Source organism: Mastomys coucha, unplaced genomic scaffold (assembly GCF_008632895.1).
Source record: "Mastomys coucha isolate ucsf_1 unplaced genomic scaffold, UCSF_Mcou_1 pScaffold23, whole genome shotgun sequence".
NCBI lineage: Eukaryota > Metazoa > Chordata > Mammalia > Rodentia > Muridae > Mastomys > Mastomys coucha.
The window spans coordinates 88,685,045-88,702,195 of NW_022196906.1; the positions used below are offsets into that span (position 1 = coordinate 88,685,045).

Sequence of the window (17,151 nt, forward strand, 5' to 3'; positions counted from 1 at the left end):
CATCACTGTGAATGCAGCCGCTCAGACATGCCCTGCCATGTGAGTTTGAGGGTTGAAAAATCAGGTTGAAGTGCTGTGCCCTGTAGAAGCAAGCAACCGTGGCTAATCCAGTCACGAGCACCATGCTGGAGAAGACAGACAGTTGCCGTGAACTGAGTGTGTTGGGTCTTCACAGCTGGCTCCCTGCAATGACAAAATCCCTCTCCTTTTAGTAAGAAAAAGTCATTTCACTGGATGATTAAAACCCAAAGCAACAATTAAAGCCACAACACATCAATGGTGGGAGAGGGAAAGGTAAGATCAGAGAAAGGATCTTTTTTGGAAATTTGATGGAAGTTAGTAAACAGGTAAAGAAGAGGAGGCTATGATGGAAAGGGATGAGGCTGTGGGAAATATTGTAAACTCATCTCACGGATGAAAGGAAAGCAGACTGGAGGAAGGTCGGGGAAATTAGAAAGGAAGATTAAGAAGGAATGAAGAGAAGGCAAGAAGATGCAGAGGTAAGCAAGAGGACATTGATGTGCAAATTAGAAAACATCCCTGTAGTGTTCCGGCATCACCTGGCACTGTGGAGGGCAAGGCTTGGAGCTTAGTTGTGCTTAAATGCGACTCTCCACTCTCCGTGGTCAGAAGCTTCCCTCATGTCAGTCATGCCTTTGCGTGGGCAATTCAGGTTACCGCGCTGCAGAGGGCGGTGCATCTCGGTCCTTGGCAACCTCTTGCTTGCTCTGGCCTCATTAGTTACCTGGAACCTTCCTGGTCTTGAGGGGAATTTGTAATCTTGGCAGGTCATTGCAGGCTTATAACTCCTGCTGAACTTCTCTTCCAGGAACAGGATTGGCTCCTGCCATTAACTTCAGTCTCTGATAACCAAATTTATAGGAAGGTGTGAGAAATGATTGAAGCCAACACCTAATGAAATACACAGCTAGGAAATGGGAAATCAGAAACCTGGTTCGAGTTTTTTATTTTTGTCCTCCAAATTCTGAAAGTGCTGTGAGGCAGCTCTGCAATGGAGAAAAAGGAATAAAGTAGAAAAATTAACTCGGAGACAAGAAAATGAAATTTGGAGCCCACTCAAATTTTTTGCTCCAAGCAGTGGCTCTAAATTTAGATGATGTCATAGTTTTTAATCTCACTTTCCACCAAAGGTTTATTTCCATACAATTAAGGACAGCCTTGTAGAAATGAAAGCAGATTTATCCTCTCTGTAATATCTCTCTGTGTTGCAATTTGTCCTCCTGTGCATTCCTTCTGGAAACTGCAGTGCAGCCGTCATTGCAAGAATATATTTTTTTCATACACAACAGGGGAGTTTGTGCCCTAGTTAAGGTCTGAATTCTACCTGGAGAGGAGCATGCTAACCAGTTTCAACTCTGTGACCTCTTGATATAGGTATATTTTTAGACGAGTTATGAATTTAGCATTTACATTCACTCTGCTGGCTTCCCTGTTGATGTTCCTGGTGACCCTAACAGTCATTGCCAGTGTAGGGGCAGTCCCTCACTGGAATCAGGTTGCCTAGCCTTGACCATAGGAAATGGAGTAGAGCTGTGGATCCATCATATGTTTAGAATACCATCATATAGTTAAAGGAGGATAAGGAGTGTTTGCTTATTTTATAGTACTGAGGGTTTAAGCCCAGGATCTTTCACATTCTAGACATGGCCTTCACAACCAATGTGTGTGTGTGTGTGTGTGTGTGTGTGTGCGCATATTTTATGTATATAAAATATATGTATATATTTTGATTTTGAGATAGCATCTTACTAAGTTACCCATACTGGTCTTGAACTCAGTCTACAGCCCTGGCAGGCCTTGAACTTGCCATCATCCTGCCTCAACTTCCTACTGAGAATAACTGACAGAAATGAGAAGATAATTCAATAATAGGACACTTGCCTAACATGAAAAGTCTAAAATTTGATCCCTAGCTCCATAAAAAGGGAATGTTTGATGAAAGAGAAAGAATTAATGAGCCTCCAAACACACCTGAATTAGATAGAGTTCTCCAAGAAAATTGGATCTGCACTACTGGAAGTAATATATGTATGTTTATATGCATATACAGACCCATTTCAAGGAACTGGTTTGTGTAATTGTAGAAACTACCAAGCGTGCAATTTGAAGGGCTGACTCTCAGCCTAGGAGCTAGGGTAGCTGCTAATGCTGTAATCTTGAGGCAGAATCCTGCAGAGAAGCTTCAGTTCTGCTTTCAAGGCTATACAACTAATTACAGGAGGCCCACTGGATAATTTATTTTACTTAAAATCAACTGATTGTACATTCAACCCTATCTACAAAATGCTTTTGGCAGCAATGTCTAAGCTAGGGTTTAATTGACAAGCGAGGTACACTCTTAGAAAACTAGCCATTAGAGTCCCCATTCCTATACAGTTGATGCCCAATGTTCAGGCTCAAGAATGGCTTATTATTTCATCATTATTAGCAATAAAACAAACCACTGGGGCTCACATAATTTTTTTTGTTTTACTTTTCCATAGTATTAAGCAATTCATACATATATTCTCATAAAAGTTTCCTCAAAATTACAATGGTTGGGGAGGGGCGGGTGTGACATAAGTGCATATTTAATGAAGATGAGCCTGGCCAAACCGTGTACAGGGAGTGGCTTTCCATTCACTACCTCACTTTCTTCTCAGGCTCTGCAGGAAATTGGAGCTGGGGAGAGTTGAGAGTACACATGAAGAGACTATTGGTTAGCCTTCTATATTTCTGAGGTTGGTCTCAGTACAGGAAGCTGGGTTCTCCTGTTCAACTGTGTTGCTGGAAGCCTCTGGTGCCAAAATTGATGATTAATGACAATCTCATTACAATTCATCATGGGCAGCAATTCTGAGTCATGCAGCAGAAAGAAGAAATGGAGACATAAGGGGATGATAGGTGAACAAATGCTACTGAGCCCCAGGGCACTATCGCACACTGCACTCGTAACCACTCTTGGTCAGAATTCTTATCCCTGTCCATGTGACAGAAAGCCAGACTCCCAGATCACTTGTATAACTAATATCATATTCCACTACTGGTAACTTTCCATGATTCAAGCCCAGGTCTGTCCTAAACCCTAGATCTCTGTGAACTATTCTCTTACATTACTTATAAAACCCCATGTCTCAAGAAGATCATGGAGTTGTCCTTCAGACAAGGAGTCATCCTGATTCCCCACCATGTAGTACACTCGCCTCTCAAATATCTGTCAACAATACTCACCTAATATCAATGTTGAAGGTCAGTGTCGGTCACACAGAGAACACCACCATGAAGGAGCTGCTAAGTTTCCAAGTCATACCTTCAAAGTTTGGGCTGGAAATATAACACAGCAATAGAGCAGTCAGAAAGTGTGAGGTCCCTAGCTTCAGCTCTGAACACCATGAAACAAATCATATCTTCAACATTTCAGGAGTAGAAGACCAAGGGACTTTAAGTGTTCTCCAGAGAGAATAGATTCAGTCTAACCAAGATCAAGGAAACATAGACGTAAACCAGACATCAAACTTCTGGATTTCTATGTGTGCATGGGGTAGAATGTCCTGTCCTAGCCAGGAGAAGACTTAAATCACAGCCTGGCCCTGTATGCCTAGCATGTGTTGGGGCCAGTTTCTCAATGACACTCCCCTCAGACTGAAATGCCTCTGCCCTTCCTCTCTCTCATTCCTCTGGCCTGCAGGACCTTCCTGGCTCTATTAGCAACTTATTGCCCATGGCATTCACTTACTTTTTCTCTGCTTTATAATTTTCCTACAGTAGTACTTTCCAATGTACCATGTACTTTGTTTTAATTGCTTCCTTTGACAAGGATATATTCTTTCTAGCGATGGAGATTTGGGTCTGTTCTTGTTCTGTGGTCGTTCTGATAGCATAGAACAGTGCCTAGCAGGGAGGGGCCTCCCACTTGATAAATATTTTTTGAACGAATGAACAAATGAAGAATGAGTGAATAAATGAATGAATAAATATCAGACAGGCAGCAAACAAGTGGGCAATGCTTTCTATATAGGGCACCTTCACTTCAGGTATTGAAGTAGCGAAATGTCTACTAATTATCTGAAGGTTACTAAATGAGCCTTCAAGCAGGACAAGGCCAAATGGTTTTTATCTAGACTTCCCCATGTAGACACCTACCCATAGCCCCTTAACCTATTTTTATTCCACTCTTCGGAGACAGACAAACATACACAGGTGACCTGGATTCCAGGCATTTTAACAAGTCTAAAGTTGATGGTTGGTTTCCCTTTCCCTAGTCCCTACTATACATAGGGCAAAAGAAATGTGTGTGTTTGTTTCAGTAGTTTTCTACTGTAAGCACTGGAACTTTGCAACTCATTAATAACATAGGAGCTCAAAATTCCATGACTAAGATCCTGGTTAAATTAAGATGATTATCTATTTCACACAAGGGAGGATTATTTTTTATGGTTGAAAGCAGTCCAACCTCTTAAAGGATAAACTCAAATGACCCAGATATTACATGTAGTCACTTTATGGTCCACTACTCAACCGAACTGCTCTGTTCAGTCTGGCCCTGGCTTGGAAGTTGCATCTGCTCTGTGTGGGTGATTAAGTAAATCTTAGCCCACCATTTACAGGCTGGTTCTATTAAGACCAAACCCAAAATTTTAGAACCACCTATCAGCCTCACTGACAATCTCATATAATGAGCAGATTAGAAGCTAAAATTGATGCATCCTTATTCATATTTTAAGACACTGCATAGAATTATTTGCTTAGTGTCAGGGTGTTACAGCTGGTGTGGGAGTCATGCAAGCCTTCTTCATGACTAATGGTCCTGCTGGGCTGTCTGCTTCATCGAGTATTTTTCCATTCCGTCATTTTTCATCGTTCTCCTTAAGCATGTGTATATATTAGTCCTACAAAAGCGAATGACACGAGATAAAAAATGACCTTTTCAAAAATAAAAAGGGCAGCATAAAATCATTTTGAGCACTTTCCCTGTGCCAACGTTGACAAGCCTAAGAACTTAGTGTGTGCTTGCCAGCATTTTACATGGGATGAAGAGTGCTCAGAGATTACAGTAAGTTGGCAAAGTGACCCGGTAATAAAATTTCAGAAAACTGTGTGGGTAGAGATCTTCCAGAGGCTCACAGGGAGTACCAACCACTATTAGGGCGTGTGACCTTGTTGGAGTAGGCATGGCCTTGGAGAAGGAACTATGTCACTGAGGGTGGGCTTTGAGGTTTCAGGTGCTCAATCCAGGCCCAGTGGCACTCTCTCTTCCATGTCTGCCTGTGTACCACCATGACTCTTGCCATAATGACAGTGGGCTAACTGTCTGAACTGTACACTAGCCCCAGTTAAATGTTTTCCTTTATAAGAGTTGCTTTGGTCATGGTGTCTCTTCACAGCAATAGAAACCCTAAGACACCCATCAGATACCCACCAGATGAAAGGCCCATTGCAGGATGTGTGGATGCTGTGGCTCTCGTATGTTCCTGCTGGAAAGACTCCCTGTAACCTTGAAGTATGAATGGTTGGGACTCTGCTCCAGGAGAAGTAAACATTGCATATATTTGTTGTTCTCCCACATTATTTGGGAACACATATTTAGGAGACTTAAATGAAACAGTATGCTAATCATAGTGGGGGGACAGATAAGAAAAAATGAAAACTTCTCCTAAAACTTGACAGAATGGTTTCTATCCCACACAGGTCATGCTTATGCTAATTCCTAGGTATTAATATTATGAACAGCAACTTCCACTCCAAATGATGATTCCCCGCAAGGTAGAGTTTCCCTACGATGACTGGCTGAAGCAGTTGTGAGTCATTTGTTGGAGTAGTAGATGGACAAGGACCTTTGCTTTATGTAGGAGGCACTGAGCCCACAGGAAGGAAAGCTCTTCTGAGGTGTCTGAGGGTGCTGATGGACCGAAAGCCAATAACACAGTCAACTCAATGTGCCTGCCCATCAGAAGAACCCAAGCGAGGCTCCTGGTTCATGTGATCCACCTACTGAGCTCTGCTGTCTTTGATGTGTGTGAGATGCGATTGTTGCACATGTGTCTGGCACTGCTTTTAGTGATTTTAATGTCATCATTTCTTTAGCAGTTCCTTAAAAGCTATACCAGTTTGGGGATGAGGCACATTTTATCTTCATTAGCAAGTAGGAATGATAGCAGAAGCTGTAAGTGACACGTTAATGAGTACCCACTCTGTGCCACTTGACACAGTAGGTTTCAGAGGAAAACATGGTAGGTGGGCCTGGTTGTCCATCATGAGGTTCTGCTATTTGCCTTGTTGAAATGAGTGTTGGACCCAAATAGTTTTGAAATCGCCAGTGAGAAAGAGACTCGGGGATAGGGTGGATGTGTTTAAGGGGGCTACAGGTTACAGTCACTTGTAGCTCTCACTAGCAAAATGTAGTCAGAGGATCCCAAAGTGGTTTGTAGAAGCCCCATGATTGGTACATAGTTGAGACAAGCAAAAGTAATCTACTTCCTGAGTGGCTCTCTATGAACATCTCTCTGGTGGCTCTCTAATAAAAAGAATGCCTATTTCTAATAGAAGAATGTATCTGATTCGCCCAGGAAGCTGGCCAGAAAGTGTATTCTGGCATGGAGCAGGAGAGATACGGCTATCCCCCACCCCTTAGTCAGTCCCTTGGGCACTCATAGGTGCCACTGTTGAAAAAGCTTATTGGATCTTGACTTTAGTCATCAAATGACAATGAAGTAAAATTAACTTCAAGAAAAAGCCAGCTTCCTAGGCCTCTGGGTTCTCATGACTTTTTGGTGGAGACAACACAAAGAACTTTGAATGAGGTAACAAGAACTGCCATCTTCAAGTCATACTATGGGTTTTCCCTGCTTCCTTCTCCCATGTCATGGGATGAATACATGTTAGCCCCTATCTTGTCTAGCTCCATGAGAAGGCTGACTAGTTGTTAAAAGCCTCTTGCTGAAAGCAACCCACCCAGTAGCATCTCAGAACCAAAACAATGAGTACGCTCACCGAGTGCTATTTTTTCAAGACCCTACAGCCTAAATCCATAGTTGGAGTAAGTTCTCCTATAGAGTACATGTGACTGCAGATTTAGCCCTCTGAACTGTGGTCTAAACATCGCAGCCTCCCACCCTGATTGTGAAAATCAGGGTCCAAAGATGGTGACCGAGTTTTCCACAGTAGTCCTAGAGTTGTACAGGAGCTTAAAGCCCACTACAATGTTTTTCCCATAAGCATGTTTTTAATAATATCTCCATTAGTTGAGAATGCTTTCTTGTTTCACATTAACTTTAAGCAAACAAAATGAAAGTTGTGGTTTATACAACCATGAAGTCAGAACATAGCTCTTCCTTTTATAGAAAATTGATTCACAAATTCCTTTAAACTGTGGCACCAAAGCAGTCTATTGAGTATTTTCTCAATGTACAGCACTGCCTTAGACATCCCTCACTGATTCAGTCTTTGATTTATTACATAATTATCAAGAGACTTCCATGGGCCAGTGGGATCCAAGGCTGTAGATGCATGATATGGACAAATTCCACAGAGCCTGTGTTCTAATATGGTTTTGTTTGAAGATTTCTGGTTGATAGCATCCTTTTAGGAAGACATTTCTAGAATAAAGACAAGCACACCCAGATGCCCCACTGTTACTTTTCATCAAATAGAGAAGATCTGCTTTAATGGTCGGGCATTGATTCTCTACCATGATTCCTTTGCCTTTTGGCTTAAATCAACTACGATTTGCTGCTGTGGCCTGCCCAGGACCAGTTACATAATAGTTTGGCTTGTTTTGATCATTAGAAGAAGTCACTTGGGGCACTTGGAGTGATGCTTGGTAAACGGTTGAGTTCTGTTAACTTTACTATTTATTGACAGCCACAGATCTAAGAGAACAGCATCATCTAGTGCATCTAACGCTCATTATCGCTTGGCATTTGTGACTCGCCCAACTGCCGCCATTTTATATCCCAGCATCAGTGTTCAGTTATAACAGCAATATTTTAATAGCGTAAGGACAACTTCGGTCTGCATAAGCAAAAGGTTTCACTTAGGCTGTGAGCCAGCCATGATTCCCATTATATCTCCAGTCAGGCTGGGGGCTAAGCTGCTCTTTTTTTTTTTTTTTCCTCTATGCGACACACACAGTTGTTTCATATATAATCTTTCCTAAGTTACGAACCATCCCCCTATAGTTATTTTTTTTTTTGAAAATTACATCACAGATAGCAATTCGGACTTGATAGAGAAGAGCAGCAATTTTTTGATTCCACAATGGAAGCAATACGAGGCTTTGATGATAATTATTCCTCTTGTACCTTCCGTGATAAAGGGAGTCTTTCAATTGCCCCTTTGCAGGTGAACCTGTGCTGTCTTACCATTAGCGATGCGATGTCAGATTGATGATTTCTAGGTTAGTACTGTGTCATTTCGTTTAAAAATATTCAAAGGAAAAAATGGAAAGTCTTTCAAAATCAAATACATATACTGCCTCAATGTTGCCAATCTTGAATTTCACTTTCATATTTTTTTCTTCCCAGTGGAGGCTGGTGTCTTCTGTTTAAAATTTAATTGTTACTTAGTCACTCCTCAACTGTGGCAGCCAGGGCATACTCAAGTTGCCAACAGATTCATGAGCTACCAGAGACACATTAGCAGCATGAATGGCTGCTGCTGGCTGCAGGGATTGCCACCTGCAGGAGGCAGAGCCTTGTGTCTCTGGAAGACAGCATCTCCTCAGCCCCTGTCAGTCTAGGAGGCTGTGGTAGAGCCCAGGCAGCAGCAAAGACCACCCTTAATTAGGGTTTCCTTCACAGGGTGGAGATGTTGATGACACCCCTTCAGTGATGTTACACCACTTCATAAATGTGTGGACAAAGGTAACTGCACTGATGCATAACTGCGGGAGAAGGGCTTGATGGGGTGATAATTAGCATTCTTTCTGTCCTGTGGGAAAGGATCCATAGAGGAGCTCAGGTTTCCTAAAGTGGAATTCAATAACAAGAAGGGAGCTTGAGCGTTCTAAACATGGAGAGTAACAAGACAGAAAACCAGTGACAGATGTGGTTATCCATGGATAAAAGAAAGCATGCAAGGGAGGGAGAATCAGAATAAAAAAGATGAAAAGCCGTCTTTAGGGGACAAGCTAATTTCCAGTGCTAATTTTAAGCACTCCACAGTTAGTGACCATAAGAATTCTCAGCAGTGAGTGTGGCAGCGCACGCCTTTGATCCCAGCACTTGGAAGGCAGAGGCAAGAGGATCTCTGTGAGTTCAAGAGTTCCAGGGAGACCCTGTCTTAGAAAGGGTGGGAGGTGAGGAAGAGGAGAAAGAATTCTCTCTCAGTGTTATTGACTTACATGGTGTCTGGTGGCTTGGGTGGCTAAAAATGAACCAAAGTGTCTTTTACTCGTTCCTGTGACAGTCATTTACCAGGCACCTACACAGTTGAATACTTTCAGGATTGGATTTGGTTTCAAGGTCTTCCTTCATTATAAGTATAGGTGTTTCACTTGCATTTTCTTGATCTTTCTTCTTGGGGGCCCGGGGGAGGGGGGCAGGGTCTATCCTAAACCCTCTTCTGAAGCCACCGAAGTACACAAACCATCAGGTCCTTACCATAGGGATGGAAGTCCCATTCACAGAGAGCAAAGCTCTGTAATGTGAGCACTTTCCCAAAGGCCCCGCCTCTCAGTGGGGATCCTGGGGGTCAGGCTTCAACAGAGGAGATCTGGTAGCACAGATAACTGGAGTGTAGAGGAGCGGTGGAAGAAGTAAAGGGTTGCGATCAGCAACAGCTCAGGGGAGACAGGGAAAGCTCTATGGAGGGGACTCGGGAATGGAGTGGCACTGAGAACTCACAAGAGGCTGAAGGTATGAGAGGCCTCTGGCGGGTGTGCAAAATTGCCAGCAGGTGCCAGGTTATTTGACTAACCGCGGTCAGGAAGTGAGACGCGGTCAGGAAGAGAGACAAGAGAAGAGAACATTCTCCTTACACAGGTTGTAAGTCACAGACATCACGGGCAAGAAAAAGACTTTCCCTTCTTGAAAGCAGAAGAATGCTTAGGCACAGAGTCACCTGGGGCCTTTGATATGATAACAACTAGTGACTAGGAATACAGATATGACAGGGAGAAAGAACCTTTGCTAGAACGATAATGACTAGTGGCCAGGTATACGGTGGCAATGTGACCAGGAGAACCAAATGATCTCAGAGAGCTGTTTCCCAAACACCCACCAGTTTCTTGCTTGGGTAAAAGTTAGGGCGGTGACAGTCTCATTCCTACTTTGAATGATAGGCTGGGGCCCTCGACATGTATGTATCCTAAAACATAAATGTGTTAAAATACAAAAGTATCCTTCCATGAAGAGAGTCTTAGATTTCCCCTAATGCAGAAGATCTTGTGGTGTAAGTATTCCGGTCAAGGTCAAGTAGAATGCTTCCAAGCTGATCTGGCATTTAGCTAGCAATCTACTCACAGGAGCTGCAGGACTTCTGACAGAGGCCATAACTCACCCGACGGAAAGTGTGTGGGTCAAAATTCACTTTCAATGAAAAAGTTGCTTTTTGTTCTTTAGCAGGTAAGCTATGATGTCACCAGCAAGCTCAGCCCCCAGGGCAGCTTGTTGCCTACAGAAGAGCTAGTGCTGTTATCTTTCAAAAGTAGGGGAAGAAGCCCAGGGAGCCACCTTCCTCCCAAAGGAAACAGACACATCCTGAAACCATTGCCTTTGACACCCCTTGAAGCTATTTCCTCAAAATTCCTTGAAATCCAGCAGTGTACTGTGTTTCATTGACGTGTTGCCTGTAAACACAGCCAGGACACAGGATGCTTGTGCAAACCCATGCCTGAGCTTCCAGTGCGTGCTAAGGAGCGGTCACTGGAAGGGTCTGGGACAGTTTTGTGCTGTCCTCTTGGCTTTTCTCTAGCAGCCGAGAACACTGTTCTCTACATCTTACGTGCTGGCCTCGGCTTGGCTTACAAGTGCCTGTCTCTCTCCGGTTCCCCGCACTGAGTCATTCCGGGTCCTCCCAAGTGTCACATGCTGGTATCTGTCAGGAGAGGCTGCTGGCCTTGTAGGTTCAGGGTGCTGAGAGATGAAGGGATCTGCAGAAGAAAACACCAAACATCTTAAGCAGCTCCAGTCATGCAAGCTCAGAAGCCTGCTCTTTAACTGACTTGACCAATGTTTCTCCTTTTGAGGAGGAAAAAAAAAAAATCCCTTCACTCTATATTGGAAATCTTCGGGCCCTCTGTGAGCTACAATACTCAGAAGATGAACATTATGGTAATTGGTAATTGTACAAGCGCTTTGCAAACATCAAGTGCTCCATAAAGTTGAAATGACACTAAATTCAGTGACAGGTTTACAGGCCTGAAGGCCTGCAGACTCTCTCTATGCAGATAAAAACAAAACAAAAAAATTACTACATTTTTATTATTTTTAAATTCCTGCTGATTTCCCAGTATATCCAAGATTATGATGAGCATGTAAGTTTGCTCTCGGTCTTCAGACACAGCATTTGAGAAATCTTTCTCCCTCCTTATCTCAGAATCTTTCTCTGCATCTTTGGTTCCCACAAATGTCACTCCTCCAAGATGCCCCACTGTGACATGGCCCCTGTGACATGACTACCTTTGGCCTTCCTGCAAGGAGCTGCTGTCCTCTGGCTGGCCAAGGCCTCCCCTTCCTGACCCAGCCTTGTCAGAACTGTTGTGTTTCCAGTAGGAATTGCACCTAAGTTCCTGCTGAACATGTTTCTCTTGTGAGTCCCGTCTGTTGCAAACGTCTAAAAATATTGAGGGGCTTTAGGAAGATTTTAGTTCAAGATTTTTCAAACTGCTCTTCTGGACTCATAAGTAGGTCTTGCAATCAGTTTAGTAGGTTCTTACCTAGAAGTTTTTAATACATCAGGGTACGTTGCAGAATTAGAAAATAAACATTATTTGTGTCGCTGGTTTCAGGGTGTGCATGTGTTTGTGCTTGGGTTTTAAAACTGTGAAAACCAAGAAACCAAAACCATTCCTTGAAGTGGTCAGAAGTGGTCGTGTTCAAAAGACTCCAAAAGCTTGAGCTCTGTTGGCATTGTGCCCTATCATGCCCTACTGTGCCCTTGTGCAGGAATTCTCAGGCTTTTCCCCAATTGTTTTAAGTTGTCAGCGAGTTAGAGAAGTTGCTATACAACCTCAGAGGACAGCCCTCATCCCTTGGTTTTGGAGAAGTACAGAGCTGATGCCTTTGAACTGGACTGGAAGAGGAAGATAGAATTTGACAGGTTCTGAGATAAGGAGGGTAGGAACAAAATGCAGTTCAAAGTTCTGACTTCTTAGATATGAAACCTCAGGCTCCCGGCTCCCTCTACACCATGGTTTTAAAATCCATGAAATGAGTACAGTCACATCTGTCCTACAAAAAAACTGTAATGTCCAAATGGAGCAGCAAAACCTGAATAAGTCAAACACATGAGGTGCACTCACTGTCTCCAGGCAAAGCCACATTCAGAGAGAAGACAAGAGGGGCAAGTATTATGTGTGCTTGGCAGGGAGCGAGAGTTGCAGCCTGACACATTGAGGCCTGGCTAGGAGAAGAAGAGACTCTATGGGGCCACGTGTAGTGAAATCTGTAAAGAGTCTGAGCTCTGAGTCCTGGGGGATTTGTCTGGATGTGATTTGGGAGACAATGAAGAATCAGGAGCTGTGTAGACACAGGAATGACAGAGGCTGCTTTTAGAAAGATTGGGAGAAGTCACAGGGTACCTAATTACAGTACTTACAATGGGAAGAGACAGGAAAGAGGCAAGAGCTAGGAAATTGTTACTCTCAATCCTCACAATTGGGTGTGGTATTAGTGAGGACATCAGAGCTACAGAGACAAAGAGCCAGGCTATAAGGACACAGGAGGCCAGGTGACCATAGGTGTCCCGCTGGATGGTACTAGTCATAGTCACAGACTAGGGGGAGGAAACTAGGAGGTGAAGCTCCCTCCCACCCAGGGAGAGTCATGTTTGAAGAGCTCACGCTGAGCCAGCTCTTGGGGATAAGCAAGCCACTTGCCTCCCAGGTGGTATTCTCTAGTGAACTTGCTATCTCTCTTCTGACAGCTCTCCACGGTTAACACCCTGCTCGAAGAAGAGGCAGAACATTTATTTCAGCGTTTTGAGCTAATTTGGTCTCATCAACTTGTCTTCTGTCTGTAGACCTCGATGAAATTCACCTCAGGCTAACTCATGTTATGAATAGGCACGGCTGCACCACATCCTACCAAGCCAAGTTCAGACTCATTAGCCTGAGGCGGCACAGCATGAGTCAGACAGCTCGGTTCACACCATTGGCACTTACCAGCTATGTGATGTGGGGAGCACCTCTTGAACTCACTGAACCTTGATTTATAAAATAAGGATGATGACAATGATAATCTCTACCTTGCAGGGGCTGGCTAAGACTCCCACAACTGTACTCAGCATTGTAACAAAGAGCTTAGAGGATGGGGGTGGGCTACTAGAACTCAAGGGCATGAGTTGATACTGCTTTCCCATAACCACCCTGAAGCCTTTCCCTTTTTCCATAGAAGAGCCTTACCTAGGTTCTATCCAAACAGAAGCTCTGCCAGAGCTGGCCTGGCCAATCCTGTCCCTTTGAAGCAAAGCATTCTTACTGCCTCTCGTTTTCTCTGAACACAATAAAACCTTCCCAGCAAAGTATCTTTGTTTCATCTCAGCTTGGTTTAGAATAAGACTACTTATTCTAGTCTTTCAAGAGCTCATGACGGAGTATTGGAGAGAGGGAGGGAAGAAGGAAGAGAGGGAAGGAGAGGGGGTCGGGGAGGGAGGAAGGGAGAGAGGGAAGGAGGAAGGGAGGGGTATGTTTGGCTGCAGGCAACAGAGTCCTAGGTTCACTGGCTTCCTCTGCCTCACCATCTCGAGTAGAATAGCTTCTATCTGGACCTGAAAATAAAGTGCCCATTTTTTCTATCAGCAATTGTGACATCTGTAGGCATTATATATACAAGTTCCTTTATTCAAGTAAATTGAATGCCCACTGTAGGAAAAGCCAGGTGTTTCCCAAATAGACCAAAACTCATCCTATTCAAGACCACGCAGTTCAGCTCCAGAGGTCGCCAGCAGCAAGATATGGAGCCAAGGCATCAGGCTTCCGCCGCAGGCTTTGCAGGCCATGTGATCTTGAACCAGTCCTTCAAGGACCCGTAGCTCCCTCCCTCTTCTTCTGCTACCAAAGGAACCTCCCAAACCCAGTTCAGTCTGCATTGCAAGTTGGTATAAGAACCCTCACATCCCAAAAACCCATACTATACATTAACCTTTTTCATGGTTTCAAGAGGCTTGGAAATTAGAGCTGGTCTTACAGTTTTTCATCCAAAGACACACTACAGAGTGGAAGTGTTTTATTCTATGAGAATACGTCCTCTTTTAAGCCAAACTAAAGTAACTTATTTCAAAAGGAATAAATATTTCTTTATGGTTTTATTTGAAAAGCAGAAGAAGGCTGCTGTTATCCACTATGTGTTTGAAATCTGTCTTCTAGAACTTAAGGTGCATTTGCCATATGTTTATCCTTACAAATTCAATAAGATGTAGTAGGTCTGTTTGATGGCATGGACTGAACAGGTGTGCCTTCTTAAGCTACCAGGAGGTAATTGACACCTTAACTTAATGTAATTTGGTCACAAAAATCATGCATAAATATGACAGAAGGACATGATATAAAGCCCAACATACTGCCATAAATCGCTGCCTAACTTCAGACATAGCTCCCAACATGACCAGCCTTTACCTCCCTTCACAAAGAAACAATCTTGCCTCCCTCCCAAACTCATCATGTATTCTACAAAGCTCTTTGAACTGATTGTCACCTTACAAATGTATTTTCTCCTAACTTTGCCACATTCAACAATCTTTTCAAGGACAAATCAGGAGCTCTTCTCTCCATATTACCCAGAGGCACATCTCCAACATTTGGGAAAATGGCTGAAAAGACAGCTGTCCCCCACCAATCAGGGTGGCTGTGACGGAAGACAGACAGTAACAATGCTCAGTAGCCTCTCTCTGTCATTCCACAGACCAGGGGCAACCCTGAATCCTTAGAGGTAGATAAACCGAGGCTCAGAAAACCTAAGACTAACCTCCAGAGCCAGAACTCCCTTTTTCTTTTTCTTTTCTTTTCTTTTCTTTCTTTTTTTTGTCATATTCCTTAAAATTTATAAAATACTATAACAATAAAAATAAGTATTATAAAAGTTGTTTGATATAAAACAACAATCAATTTAACAGTCTTATATAGGTGCTCATCTACAGCAATAGTGAAAATACATTTTTCTCAATATAAATTTTAAATAACTCCAAACATATTAACTGTATACTTAAAAATAATACATCACTACTAGTATTTTCTTAAATGAACATGAATATATAAAGTCTTTTTGTTTGTTTTATATTTAGTAGAGTTTAAAATCTTGGCTCTTACTGTGGTACAAGCCCAAAATAAGAACAATTTTTAGACATTGGGTATCATTGTAATAAGGCTGTATTTCAATGACCCTCACATCACCAAAAGATTTTACCTCCATCGTAGCTAAGCTGAGAGTTGATAGTCGGCTGCACCAAGAAATGAATTGTAGGCACGATTTTTGGATACAGACTTCCTGCTATGGTCAAAGCTATTTGACTTGAGTGAGTGACTTCATTCTCAGCCCACAGAGAACAGGTTACATTCATTTAAGAAATGGTGTAGGTATTAAGATAGTCTATCCATAAAGTCATTCGCCAAGTGTTTCAATGAACAATAGTTCTGCTTGGAGGGTGGCACAGGCATTAGGTGAGGGTAAGAATTTGGTTCATTAGCTGTGATAATTTGGAAAGCATTCATCTCAGAGAAAGAGTAACTTATAAAGTCCTCTTCTTCAAACGTGATATAAGAGTTACAAATGTCAAGCAAAGCATTCAGTCTCACTTTGTTGTTCTCTTACAAGCCACCTCCCTAGTTAATCGTCTATGTTTCTTTTGGGTATATAAATACTTTTGAAATATATAAGCTCAGAACTCCCTTTTTCAAGGGCCATTTCCCAGTCCTAAGCTTTGTAACACTGGACTTCAATACACATTCGTTTCCATTTGATTTCTTATTTAGCCTAAAATGGCTGTTTTCTTTGGGTGAATTCTCTTTGAGGAATTTTTGTTTCATTTTTCCCAGTATATGCTTCCTTCAAATAAATATCACCCTAGCTTCCCTTCTTATCTTTTTAATTATCCCGTTTGTTGATATGAACAGAACTGTGTGGGTTATCTTCCTACCTTCCCGTTTGGTTAAGCCAGGCAGAGATCCCCTTTCTCCAAGGAAGCCCTGAAGACTCGACAGCCATGCTTGTAGAAAAGGATGTGCTGTGGTGGTCAAGGGTGTTCCCTGCAGAGGGGAACTGGGTCCCTCAGCTCAGCTCGAACACCAATGTGTTCAGGGGTTCCTGCAGCTGGATCAGGTCTGTGGTTATGGCACAAGCAGTTAGATCATTTCTTTTTGTTTGAGGTCTGATTGGTAAGCAGAAATGACTGGTTCCTTGTCTCTCAGGGGAGAGGGGACTAGACTTGATTATTAGTCATCATTTGAAGAAGAAAATTGGGGAGTCTGCTAAAGTGCTGTGAAGTCTGACTGTAAATTATCTCATTACTATTTTTCTATTGCTTTCTATGTAGTGAATGCTTCATTGCTTCTCTAATTCATCTTATCTACATTTTTTTTTTATAAAAAGTAGTATCAAAAGGCCGCATAAGACAGAAGAAGGAATGATACTCTAGAATGAGCAAAATTCCCCGTTTTGAAACATTATGAACCATCATGTTTTCTCCAGCAGTTAGCTCAGATCTCCATTCACAGGGGTGACAGACAAAGGGGGTGAGGACCCTGCTTGAGCATGGTTTGGTTATTGGTCCTTCACCTCTGCTCTCTTCTGATCTGGACAGCATCTCTCCCAGACAATGCCTCTCCTTTTCCTTAGTCAGGGGAAGAGGGAAGACCGGCTTTTCCTACAAGCTTCTTCTGCATCTGGCATATCAGAAGAAGTTTAGAATCACATAAAAGCACGCATTAGCCTGGACTTGCCTGGTTTGTTTGTCTGCTATTGGGCCTCCTGTGAACCTGAGGGGAAAGGAGACTGTTGA

General features: G+C 42.8%; 1 protein-coding gene across 1 annotated transcript in view; it reads left to right on the forward strand.

Moving 5' to 3' along the window:
- Positions 1–17,151, forward strand: part of Slc9a9 (solute carrier family 9 member A9) — a 544,400-nt gene that overhangs the window by 450,416 nt on the left and 76,833 nt on the right. The window lies entirely within an intron of this gene.